Source organism: Stylophora pistillata, chromosome 3, assembly GCF_964205215.1.
Source record: "Stylophora pistillata chromosome 3, jaStyPist1.2, whole genome shotgun sequence".
Taxonomy (NCBI): domain Eukaryota; kingdom Metazoa; phylum Cnidaria; class Anthozoa; order Scleractinia; family Pocilloporidae; genus Stylophora; species Stylophora pistillata.
In genome coordinates this window covers 28,007,127-28,020,095 of record NC_142521.1, presented here as the reverse complement: position 1 = coordinate 28,020,095, position 12,969 = coordinate 28,007,127, and the positions used below count along the sequence as shown (strand labels likewise).

Here is a 12,969-nt window from a genome sequence, read left to right as displayed (position 1 = left end):
CTTTTGTTTATTAGGGGCTGGATCGGCCTATTGACATTTGGAGATTGGATTTCATATTAATATGCGTAAGCAAAAGCGGGAATGTTTAGTTTCCCGCGGTCGAGTGCAGTTATGGATCCCTTGAAACTTCGAAGGGTTGAATTGCTTCATTCTCCTCCAGATGAGTCAAGGGAATGGTTTATCTTAAATTTCAAGAAATGTGGCATAAGAGTCAGCAAGTTTTTTGAAGTAGCCTGTTGGTGGCACATTTTCCAAGCGTTTTGTACGGTCCAGCTTTAAAAAATGGCGGAAGCTTGGATGACCGATATGTTCAGAACAACAAAGTGGCCATCGCCTCTCTATTTGGAGTTGTTTCTACCATCTTCCGGCAGAAATTCGAAGAAGGAGAAGTGGTGAGATATCTTTGGTTGATCGATAAAATAAATTCTTGATCCTGGATCAAGAAAAGCTTGGCAAACGTTACTTAGCTTTTTCAAGCTAAGACGAACCGGGGTAAGTCATAACGTTTATATTTTTATTAAGATTGGAAAAAGTGAGTTTGCTGTCTTATGTTTTGTTGTGAATGCTGGTTTCACGGTGTATCAGAACTCATCTCTGCTTGGCAGGAAAATCACATAATTGGCTGAGTTTGATTTTACGCTGAGCCTCTAAGTCTTCTAGCTATGATCACTTTTTATGGCTACTTTAGGAGAAATTTCGGGTTTGTTTCCTTGATAGGGTCTTGACAGTATTATAATTTATTTCATTTCTATTTTTCTACGATAAAAGATTTAAATCGCCAGAGGGATGCCATTGAGAAAACTGGAATAGTAGTTAATGGAAGATGCTTTAAAGTTAAATTTTCAGGTTATTTGTGTGTGCCAATCTTGACTCTTTATATTTTTTTATCTTATTTTTTTATTTTTGCAATGTTTTTATGTTACATGTCTAGCTACGTGATAGTAATTATTGAATCCATTTTATGCTTGGTAGTGTTAGAAAATATCTGGGAAAGTATAACATTTGAGATCTTTGGTGTAGCTATTTTAACTTCAACTTCTTGTTATGATCTTCTTGTCTTTTTTCATGACAGTTATACTCTTGATTACAAAACACTGATAATGCTGGTCAAGCAAAGAGCTGGTGATGCCAAAAAATATATCAATGAACTTTGCAAGCAAGGATTGGACACAGAATGCTGTGTATTCTGCAAAGTTATTAAGGTAGGTTATACCTGCAATGCTAAATGACATGCATCATAGTGGAATTATACAATAACACAAAACATATTCAGCCTACTGGTATTTGTTATGCAATTTATTTATAATCAATTAGTGAGAGCTTTCTTGGCTTTCTTGACTTTACAGAAAGGCAGACGAAAGGTGTCCATAAAAGTGAACATATTTTATCTGTGGTGAACGGTGATTATATATCTACCATTAGTAGTGAACATTATATGACTTTAGCTCAGTTTATTCATTATTGAGTGATACATGCAATTTATTTGTAGGAATGTGCCTCTCCTGATGTTCCTTTTGGGGAAGCCTTTGCTGAGTGTTTCCTAAAGAGCAAAGCAAATATTGGGGGGTAGGTACAACTCTGCATTTCTGCATTGACATGCATAAAAAGTTCCAGCTTGCAGTATGGTATTTCACTTTCTATTGGAATAAATGTCTTTAAATCTCACTTGGGATACTTACCCTTGCGAAAAGATCTAGGAAATTCCTAGGAAATCCTAAGATTTTCCTAGGAATTTCCTAAGAATATTCCTAGGAAATTCCTAGGAATAAGGTGTGAAATTTCACAGTAAATTGGGACGAAGAATTCAAAGAATTCCTAGAAATTTCCTAGGAAATTCCTAGGAGTGAAAAAATTAAAATCCAAAAAAAACTCCTAGGAAATTCCTAGGAATTTCTTAGGATACACATTTCACTTTTGTCTGACCAAGATTAGGTCCCTAAGGAAATTCCTAGGAAACTCCTAGGAATTTCTTAGGAAAATAGGAAAAATAGAATATAGACACTTTAACAACTGCCCCACAAAGTGGAGGTAGGGTGCATGAGACATCCAGGAGCTTCCACTATTGGCAGCCAGCTCCTAGATGAAGACTGCTCCCATGGATGGCAAATCCAGGCGACCCAGCCATGAGCCCCCACACAGAAGGAGAAAAACAGGGAAAAATGCTAACGCTCAGAAAAACACTGACTAAAACACTAACAAAACTGAACAACACCCTGTGGACCAAGAACAAAAGGAATATAGGTGCATGCCAGACCGCTGACTGCGCCGGGTAGCACTTGTGCTCCACGTTGTCAACTCCATTAAATTGCACTTAACTGCATAAAACATACAACACCATATGATAGGAATTGAATTGAATTTATTATATACAACTCAAATAAACATTATAATTAACAATACTTTTTGTTGTTACTATAGATTGTACATGTATATACAAAATTACTTGGAATGCAAAACAAACAGTAAAAGATCATTCAAAGGATTAATAAATTGACAACTTAGGATTCACACATATCAATTATCAGAAATCGTGCAAGGCTGATGCAATTTGAAAGTTTGGATCAAAATATACATTTTTGGCAAAATCATTATTTTCCAGTGGAGCATGTTTTCATTCCGGCTGATAAAATGCGCGCACAAACATGTCAATGCTATTTTGGCATCTGAACTAATTAAGATTGTTATTCTTATGTGATATCATTTTAATTATTAATTAGTATAGTTTCAGAACTGAGCAAAGAGTTTCCAGCAATCTGATTGCTCTAGCGGTTCCTTATTTAACAATTATTCGCGGAAGGCGAGGTGAATATCATCAAATAATCCCAGAGACGAAGTCGAGGGGATTATTCGACAATATTCACCGAACTTGAGGCGAATAATTGTTTTAGTATAATTTAAGAGCTGAACAACAGAGAAATTTCAAAAGTCATAACATTGTAGTAACATTTACATTTTACTTTAACATTTTATATAAACCGCGTGGGGCGGTTTATATAGCATCATATAAGGAACTGCTCGACAAATCAGATGGCTGGAACTCTTTGCTCAGCTCTGAAATCATACTAAGACGCTATATAAACCGCTCTGTGCGGTTTATATAAAATGTTAAAATAAAATGTTAATAAATGTTACTAAAATGTTATGACTTTTGAAAATTCTCTATTGTTCAGCTCTGAAATTATACTAAAACAATTATTCACCTCAGGCTCGGTGAATATTGTCGAATAATCCCCACGACTTCGTCTTGGGGATTATTCGACGATATTCACCTCACCCTCTGCGAATAATCGCTACATATAAACAGTGTCTTCTGATATAAAGTTGCAACGCTGGTGTCTCTCATGCTTTCAATATCTTCTGAGACAGTTCCTATATAATTTGCGAAGGTTTTATATTGGATCTTTGTCGTACAAATAAACCAAAAGTGATGTGAATTTTCACAAATGATCTAGGCATACAAAAAGACTATGGGCTATTAAAAGCTTTAAAGTGTACTCTAAAGCAGAAATGCTTTTTTCTAGGGGGATGGAAAAGGATTGGTCCGCTGTAACGTCGTCACCCCGCAAAATGGCGCTTCGCTTTGTCACACGTGCAAAAGTTATGAAAAGCCTTTAACTCAAAATTACCTGGAACAAGCAAACTAAGTTCTTGCTTTGTAGCTTCACCTTTAGTACCTTTAAAATGACACAAATAAGAAGCATTTATTACCATTATATTCAGTTTAAACTAATGAAACTTAGAAAAGCTACTTTTAAAGCTAAGCTTAAAATTCTTACATATTTATTCATGTTCTGCAATCAATCGATAGAAGTAGAAATGATACATATGACAACGATTAACCAAATAAAAGTGTAATACTTACTATGAACAGAAATAACTTTCGCCTTGAAAATCTGAGTGCCCTCTTTTACTACGTATGGCGACAATTCCACGACATTATTCTATTCGTGTTGCGATTTCTTTTCCATAACGTATTATGTCTTTGTCTTTTAAGACGCTTATGCTATGACCTTCTTCGATCCATTCGACCAGAACCCACATAACGCTGCGAACGCTTTAAAACGTTTAGCTCAGAGAAGGACACAGCAAGACTCAGCTGCAACGCACAAAACTTTCGTGTAAAGGACGTTGTGGAGCGGAATAGAACGTTGAAATGAGCGGCAAGCCTGGAAACTTCACCTTATTGGATTATACTTGGTCATGTGTCGGTCATGTGAAGATTTTGCTCATGAAAGACTGGGACTAGTGATCGTGTGATCCATTCAGCGCCATGGTCGCCATCTTATGAACGGTGATCGAAGTAGCGATAAATGACTTTTAAAGTTAGTGTTAACGCCTGCTAGTATGAACCATGGATGGGAATGAACATCAAATTTACAGATTTGTCAAACTTAACGGCCAAGAGAAGTATGAATGTACGGCTTGTAAACGTGTTCTCTCACGACAACAGACAATGGAAAATCACATGCGCTCTGTGCATCGTTACGTTGGATCGGGTAAGAAAATGTAATGTAATGCTTAAGCTTATATAGCGCATTTCACAATGTCTCAATGCACTTCAAGCTTCAATGATGCTTGTAAGTTTCAAAACCAGTACGAAAAAAACTATAGAATTGATAAGCAATTCTTTTATAAAAATGGCAATTAAGCTTAAGAAATTAGTTTCAAAATCCTCTCTTCCTCAACTGTTCCTTCTGAACCTACAACTATTCTTTTATTCCTCTAGCACTTTTTGAAAAGAAGCATCGCATTGATATTTCTTATTCTCAATGTTTTAGGTCTGACCTGAAAGCAAAGAGTGTCACTGAAATTTTGGAGAAGATTATGCTTCTAACTGGCAATTCCAGAAACCATGTTATAATAAGATTTCCAAACTTTAATGCTGTCTGTGGTTAGATATAAGAAAATATCACTTTTTAAGTCTCAATATGCCAGATTTGAAATTTCCCATCGCTTCAAATAAGACTTCCTTGTTATAATATTTAAGTAAAGATATGTTCTTAAGCTTTTTGTATAAAATATTCTAATCTGGCAAATAAATTGATACTTGATACTATCTATATTGAACTTAAGTTTACTTTAAATGGAAAGTATGTAGAATTCACCATATAATTGGAATAAATCAGGAGACAGTGCAAAATTATGTTGGCTGAATCTTACACATTGTGATAAACCATTTTTCAGGGATGCCTCAGGCTGATATAACTTTGTATTTCAGTGTGGTCAGAGTCGCTGTCCTTGCAGTATAGCATTTTTTATTATCTGACTGGAGCACCAAACACATGGATTGAAAATCTCACTTGAATTGCATTTGATTTAGTTTTCTGCTTGTATTCTTTACTACAGTAAATTTTTATTTCAATGTATTGTGATATGCAATTGAAGGATAAAAAATTAATGTTTTATTGGAAATTGTATAAACTTCAAGAATATCTGCTTTAAAATTAATGAGTTGTAAATTATAATGCAAAATAAAAAAAATTTGTGGTATATTGCAAGTAGTGACTTTTTGAAACATCTAAAATGGCACTTTTCTTTCAAAAGCTAAACTCACAAGTATAATTCTTAAAAATTAAGGTTTTATTTTAAAAAATAATTTTTCCTAGTAAATTCCTAAGAATTTCCCAAGGATCAAGAATCTATTTTTTATGTAAATTCTACCTGTAATCATTCCTAGGAATTTCCTAGGAAATTCTTAGGAACCTAGTAATGTTTGTTCACACCTCTAGAGAGCTTAAATGTTTTTAGGAAAATTCCACTGACTCCTAAGAAATTCCTAGGAAATTCCTAGGAATCCTAGAAAGCTAGGAAACCATTTCGCAAGGGTAGTTTGATGGACAGTTGGTATACTGCCGGCCGACAGTTGGCCGACAGTTGGCCGACAGTGGGCCGAAAGACTTTTAGGGGAGCTGTTCTTCACTTTTACCCAGTTACCAGCAAAAATATGGTAAGCTTGGATTATAAAGGTGGAAACTAAATTCACTGTTTTTTTTTCTGTCTGTTTCAGATAGAAGGGGTTAAGAGATGACTTGCTCTTTCCCCTTGAAGAGGAGCCATGTGATGTTAATTTATGTGCTCTGCCTGCAGTGTATAACATTTTAATTTTTAAATTCTGTGCACCCATTGTAGTAAGGCATAGTCAACATTGTATCATTTAAAAAAATCTATTTTCTTGAAGTCTTATCATGTAACAATATTATTTTGTTTAGTGTTGCCTGGTCACTTCTGAGATATATATTTATTTGCCATATTTCTAAGATTTATATGGCATTCAGCGTAATGCCTGAGAGCTTCTGGGATATAGCAAACTTAGTTTTTCATTCACTGTTAATAGAGGGAAATTATGTCTTTCCTTTCTGGTTTACCCAGGCTGAAGTCCTTCATTCAGATTAATGCCTGAGCACTTCTGGGATATATAACATACCTAGCTTTTCATTCATGGTCAATGTAGGGAAGTGTTTTCTATCCTTTCTGGTTCACACAGGCTGAAGTCCAGGCATTCAGAGTATTACCAGAGCACTTCTGGGATTTGTAACATACTTAGCTTTTCATTCATGGTCAATATAGGGAAGTGTTGTCTATCCTTTCTGGTTCACCCAGGCTGAAGTCCTGGCATTCAGTGTAATGCCTGAGCGCTTCTGGGATATATAACATACATAGCTTTTCATTCATGGTCAATATACGGAAGTGTTGTCTAACCTTTCTGGTTCACCCAGGCTGAAGTCCTGGCATTCAGTGTAATGCCTGAGCGCTTCTGGGATATACAACAAACTTAGCTTTTCATTCATTGTCAGTATAGGGAAGTGTTGTCTATCCTTTCTGGTTCACCCAGGCTGAAGTCCTGGCATTCAGAGTAATGCCTGAGCACTTCTGGGATATATAACATACTGAACTTTTTATTCATGGTCAATATAGGGAAGTGTTGTCTATCCTTTCTGGTTCACCCAGGCTGAAGTCCTGGTATTCAGAAAAATGCCTGAGTGCTTCTGGGATATACAACAAACTTAGCTTTTCATTCATGGTCAATATAGGGAAGTGTTGTCTATCCTTTCTGGTCCACCCAGGCTGAAGTCCTGGCATTCAGTGTAATGCCTGAGCGCTTCTGGGATATATAACTTACATAGCTTTTCATTCATGGTCAATATAGGAAAGTGTTGTCTATCCTTTCTGGTTCACCCAGGCTGAAGTCCTGGCATTGACTGTAATGCCTGAGCACTTCTGGGATATATAACAAAGTTTCACATAGCTTTTCATTCATGGTCAATATAGGGAAGTGTTGTCTATCCTTTCTAGTTCACCCAGGCTGAAGTCCTGGCATTCAGTGTAATGCCTGAGCACTTCTGGGATATACAACATACTGAGCTTTTTATTCATGGTCAATATAGGGAAGTGTTGTCTATCCTTTCTGGTTCACCCAGGCTGAAGTCCTGGCATTCAGAGTAATGCCTGAGCGCTTCTGGGATATATAACATACTTAGCTTTTCATTCATTGTCAATATAGGGAAATGTTGTCTATCCTTTCTGGTTCACCCAGGCTGAAGTCCTGGCATTGACTGTAATGCCTGAGCACTTCTGGGATATATAACAAAGTTTCACATAGCTTTTCATTCATGGTCAATATAGGGAAGTGTTGTCTATCCTTTCTGGTTCACCCAGGCTGAAGTCCTGGCATTCAGTGTAATGCCTGAGCGCTTCTGGGATATACAACATACTGAGCTTTTTATTCATGGTCAATATAGGGAAGTGTTGTCTATCCTTTCTGGTTCACCCAGGCTGAAGTCCTGGCATTCAGAGTAATGCTTGAGCGCTTCTGGGATATATAACATACTTAGCTTTTCATTCATTGTCAATATAGGGAAGTGTTGTCTATCCTTTCTGGTCCACCCATATTGAAGTCCTGGCATTCAGTGTAATGCCTGAGCGCTTCTGGGATATACAACATACTTAGCTTTTCATTCATGGTCAATATAGGGAAGTGTTGTCTATCCTTTCTGGTTCACCCAGGCTGAAGTCCTGGCATTCAGTGTAATGCCTGAGCGCTTCTGGGATATACAACATACTTTAAGTTTTTTCATTCATGGTCAATACGGGGAAGTGTTGTTTATCTTTTCTGGTTCACCCAGGCTGAATGGAAGTTCTGCTATTCACAGTAATCCCTTAGTGCTTCTGGGATACCTAACATTCTTATTTTCTTTGACATTCACAGGTTAATCAAGGGAAGTGTTGTCTATCGGCCTTACTGGTTCACCCAGGCTGAAGTCCTGGCATTCAGTTTAATGCCTGAGCGTCTCTGAGATATTTGACTTACTTAGCTTTTCATTGATGGTTAATATAGGGAAGTACTGTTTATCCTTTCTGGTTCACCCAGGCTGAAGTCCTGGCATTCAGTGTAATGCCTGAGCGCTTCTGGGATATACAACATACTTTAAGTTTTTCATTCATGGTCAATACGGGGAAGTGTTGTTTATCTTTTCTGGTTCACCCAGGCTGAACGGAAGTTCTGCTATTCACAGTAATCCCTTAGTGCTTCTGGGATACCTAACATTCTTATTTTCTTTGACATTCACAGGTTAATCTAGGGAAGTGTTGTCTATCGACCTTACTGGTTCACCCAGGCTGAAGTCCTGGCATTCAGTTTAATGCCTGAGCGCCTCTGAGATATTTGACTTACTTAGCTTTTCATTGATGGTTAATATAGGGAAGTATTGTCTATCCTTTCTGGTTCACCCAGGCTGAAGTTCTGGCATTCAGAGTAATGCCTGAGGTTTTCTGGCATATATAATGTGAAGAAATTCTTGTGACGCAAACTTTTCTGTTATTTGAGCTCTTCACCTATATCTACAGCAGAGCGACAGGAATAAATAGTCGTTTGAGACAAAAATTTGAAAAACAGCTTCATTTACTGTTAAAAGTCGCCCTGAAAACCGCGACGGGAAGAGAACATCAAAACAAAAAATGCTGCCAAAAAAACTCAATAAATAACACAAGGCAAAACACTGCTGGTACATTTCTTTGCGAAGCTAGATCGTGAAATCTCTGATGCGACGTTTTTGTAGGGCGTAAACACACGACGACGATTGATTTCCTGACAAACTGGGTAATATGAGATAATATAAAGTATGAAACAACACGAAGTAACGCGCACAGCCTCAAGTGATCGATATACCGTATTTCCTTGAATAAGTGCCCACCCCTTGGCCATTCAAACTTGTAACTCTGAATAAGCGCGACACCGGAACCCTTTCTTTTACAGCTTTCATAACATTTTAACCTTTTACTACCTTAGATGAATATGTTGGGAGAGATTCTTGCTTTAAGAGTTATATTACGCCGATGTATTATCTTTCCTTTTTATATGGCTGGCTTCGCAAGCGGTGCAAGATGCAGCGAATTCTGTGAGCTGATTGGCTATTAACCCTTGCTTATTTTTCGTTTTCTGCGGTGGCCAGCGTTGCAGCCATTTTATCTTTGTGTAACCTGTAGGCAAGCTCTTGCTTGGCTCTTATCGCTTGGCTCAGGTTTGAGTTTTCCTGCTTGGTCAATAACGCGTTACTGGATCTACCGCGCTCTATGTTAATTTCCAAACCACTCTAGCGCACAGCGCTTGACTCAGTATTTAAAGTCAACTCTCAAGAAGCTTTTAGAATATAAAAAGTCAAGGACTTTCTGAGGATTGGTTAAATTCATTGGGGGACTTGCCCTGAAATTAACAGACTTGCAAGACAGTACGAACCCTGTTAAAGTTCAAGGGAGTTTAAACTTGTTCGTAACGTGTCATTAAACGAAAGTTGGTCTTTGTCTGTTTGAAAGCTTTGTCAGCTTGTTCAACATCTATCTTGATTTGAAAACAATTATTATTACCCCCGGTCTCTGTTTATTCACAATTTTAATCATCGTTGCGGAGGAGGTAGCGCAAAGAGATTTTCAACACCAGTGCGTTAATCACATCGTACCTATAATGTCTGTAATCTCTCGCAACTATCTAGAGGATTCCGGCACCAATATAGGTCATATGAAGGCCAGTGACAAAGAATCTTATGTGTACTGCATGAATATCGTTTAAAAAAACTGGAACAGTGTGTAAACTATAAATGCGACATAAAATATCAGTGAGAAAAAGCCGCCATGTATTGTGGACTCTGCGTTAAACAGCAAAAGAAATTATAGATTGTAATACGCCGAGTTTATTCCCAATAACTGGTAACCGGATGCTCAAAAATTACAGCACCAAGCGTCAGCTGTCAAAGATTCCGAAAACAGCGGAAAAAAAGTCGTCGGTTCTGGAATTTACTTTGTTTCCGATCCGAAAACAAAAATCTGGTAAAATTGATTAGAAAACAAAACACTCAGGCCGCCAGTTAAATGTCGTAGTAAATAAGCGTCGCAGTCTATGTCAGTATTAATGAAGTTAACTAAATCCGCAAGCATTGACTAAGAAATGTTTCTTCGACGTGACTGTAACTGCCGCAACACACTCCGGGCGAGCGCTTTGTCTTGTCACTATTTTTAAGCGCCGGCCATGTACACTTTTTTCGGATACGGCTTCTTTAATTACCTTTTCACGCCATAGGATGATGACATGATTGCGTAAAAGTTGACGCCTCTATCAGATTAGGAGCGAAATACGATCAAAAATTTTACCCAAGCAAGCCACTGGTATCCAGCAGAGAATGCGGACTAAAAGTACGGATTCTCTGCTGGATACCTAGACTTTTTTTGGTTGCTAACGGCGTGAGGCTCGTTATGTCTACGGAGGAGGTTCATTTCTACGGAGGAGGCTCATTTCTACGGAGGAGGTTCATTTCTACGGAGGAGGCTCATTTCTACGGAGAAAGCTGATTTCTACGGAGGAGGCTCATTTCTACAGAGGAGGCCAATTTCTAAGCAACAGGCTTATATTTGTATGGAAAACAAGAACAATTGCAAAGAGAAAGCAAGGTTTTAATTAGAAACGTGTTTGTTTTACAGTGTGCAGCAGTAGCACCTGTGGGCCACCGTAGTTATTACTGTTTGAAAAGAGCCGCAAAACTTTCAAAGCTAGCAAGCTGCGAAATACCTTACCTTGAGTCATTTAACTGAATGATGGTGCGAGGAACGGTGGATCGGCGGAACTGCGGAATTTTATAACAGGAATAACAGTGATGGAAAAGTAAGCCCAAAAAGGTAGAAATCGCCAAAAACCACCACGGATACACGGGAAGTGAGTAAATGTTAATAACCTTACGTGTAAATGGCTCATATTTTGGAATATTTAGTGTTGTAACTCTACCACAATACGTTCTCCACTCTATTCCTTGTATATTCTCAACGGTTTCTCGCTTAACTGAACACCGTGGCACATAACGTGTGACACTTTGCGAAATAATCTTTTGCTTTTTCGCGAGACGTGTACTTCGGACGCCTGTGATCGCCGAAGCCCCTTCCCAATTTTCTCTCGGAGGGATCGTTACCAAATTCGATAACCGAGTGATTACCCGATGACTTTCTGTTGGTTTATTTCGTCATACTTTATTCTATTTTATTTTATTTTATTTTATTTTTTCACTGTGCCGGTTCCTCTCACCAGTTCGAGTCGCAGTAGAAAAATGGAGGAATAATAATTCTCAGTTTCAATAATTTTAATTCCCATTATTTTACTTTCTTGCAAAATGGCGCACCTTCCAAGTTTTCAGCGTCGTCTCCGTGTCTTCCAACAATATATCTGTAGGAAAAGAAACATTATTTTCAGTAATGACACCGCTACTCTACCAGTAAATCGATCCAACAACAAACAGCTCCAGCCCATGGGCGAGAATGAGGATGAAATCTTAGCGCATTTCCAGCGCAACCATGACCGTATAAATGGGAATGAAAACATTCTAAAGCCCTAGTGCAGTAGAATATGCGGAGTAAACGAGTAAACCAAGAGCAAGACTTCATTTTGATGAAAGAACCCCAATTACGAGCAGAATGAATTCACCTTTATTTCGGTCACAACGACTGGAAAAAAACCTCCATCGATAAATATGTATAGAGAACAGTAACACAAATTTGTTTGATTTTTAACACCTTTTGCAATTACAATGAATATATGAAGCTCATATATTTTGAACTACGGTATTAAATACGTATGATGCACGATCCTTAGCAGTAGATAGCGCTATTTATGCATTAGCGAAAATCAGACCTGAAAAAACTCAGGCCTGTACGGGATTCGAACCACTGACCTCTGCGATACTAGTGCAGCGCTCTACCAATTGAGCTAACAAGCCAACTGGGAGCAGGCCGTTAAGTTGATTCGTAATAAACCCGTGATGATAAATCAGATACAATGAATATATGAAGTTCATATATTTTGAACTGCGGTATTAAATACGTATGATGCACGATCCTTCGCTCCATTGGTAGAGCGCTGCACTAGTATCGCAGAGGTCAGTGGTTCGAATCCCGTACAGGCTTGATTTTTTTCAGGTCTGATTTTCGCTATTGCATAAATAGCGCTGTCTACTGCGAAGGATCGTGCATCATACGTACCTTTTGCAATGTTGAAAATCATTTAATTCAGAGCATAATTAATCACATTTATTTTTAACAACTACCTCGATCTGGGCTATTCGATAAGCCACTTTTTTTTAAATGAACAAGTAATGTCAAAGTTTGGACACAATGAAAATGATCAGAATTACTTCTCACTTTGGCAAGAAGAAACTAAAAGCCTAATTGAGCTAACAAGCCAACTGGGAGCAGGCCGTTAAGTTGCGCTATCTACTGCGAGGATCGTGCATCATATGTATCTAATACCGTAGTACAAAATATATGAACTTCATATATTTCATTGTATCTGATTTATCACTTTCACGGGTTTATTACGAATCAACTTAACGGCCTGCTCCCACTTGGCTTGTTAGCTCAATTGGTAGAGCGCTGCACTAGTATCGCAGAGGTCAGTGGTTCAAATCCCGTACAGGCCTGATTTTTTTCAGGTCTGAT

At 38.0% G+C, this 12,969-nt stretch overlaps 2 long non-coding RNA genes across 2 annotated transcripts in view; one reads left to right on the top strand and one right to left on the bottom strand.

Annotated features, from left to right (window-relative positions):
- Positions 1 to 8,890, top strand: part of LOC148735423 (uncharacterized) — an 8,963-nt gene extending 73 nt beyond the window's left edge. The window contains exons 1-4 of the long non-coding RNA XR_015999112.1: positions 1 to 492; positions 1,073 to 1,202; positions 1,490 to 1,566; positions 6,008 to 8,890. The exon at positions 1 to 492 is cut by the window's left edge and continues 73 nt beyond it. This is a non-coding gene — a long non-coding RNA (uncharacterized LOC148735423). The remainder of the gene's footprint in view (positions 493 to 1,072; positions 1,203 to 1,489; positions 1,567 to 6,007) is intronic.
- Positions 2,340 to 5,829, bottom strand: LOC148735424 (uncharacterized). The gene is made up of 2 exons (XR_015999114.1): positions 3,863 to 5,829; positions 2,340 to 3,674 (listed from the first exon to the last, which is right to left on the bottom strand). It is a non-coding gene; the product is annotated as an uncharacterized LOC148735424 (long non-coding RNA).
- Positions 8,891 to 12,969: the final 4,079 nt, after the last annotated feature.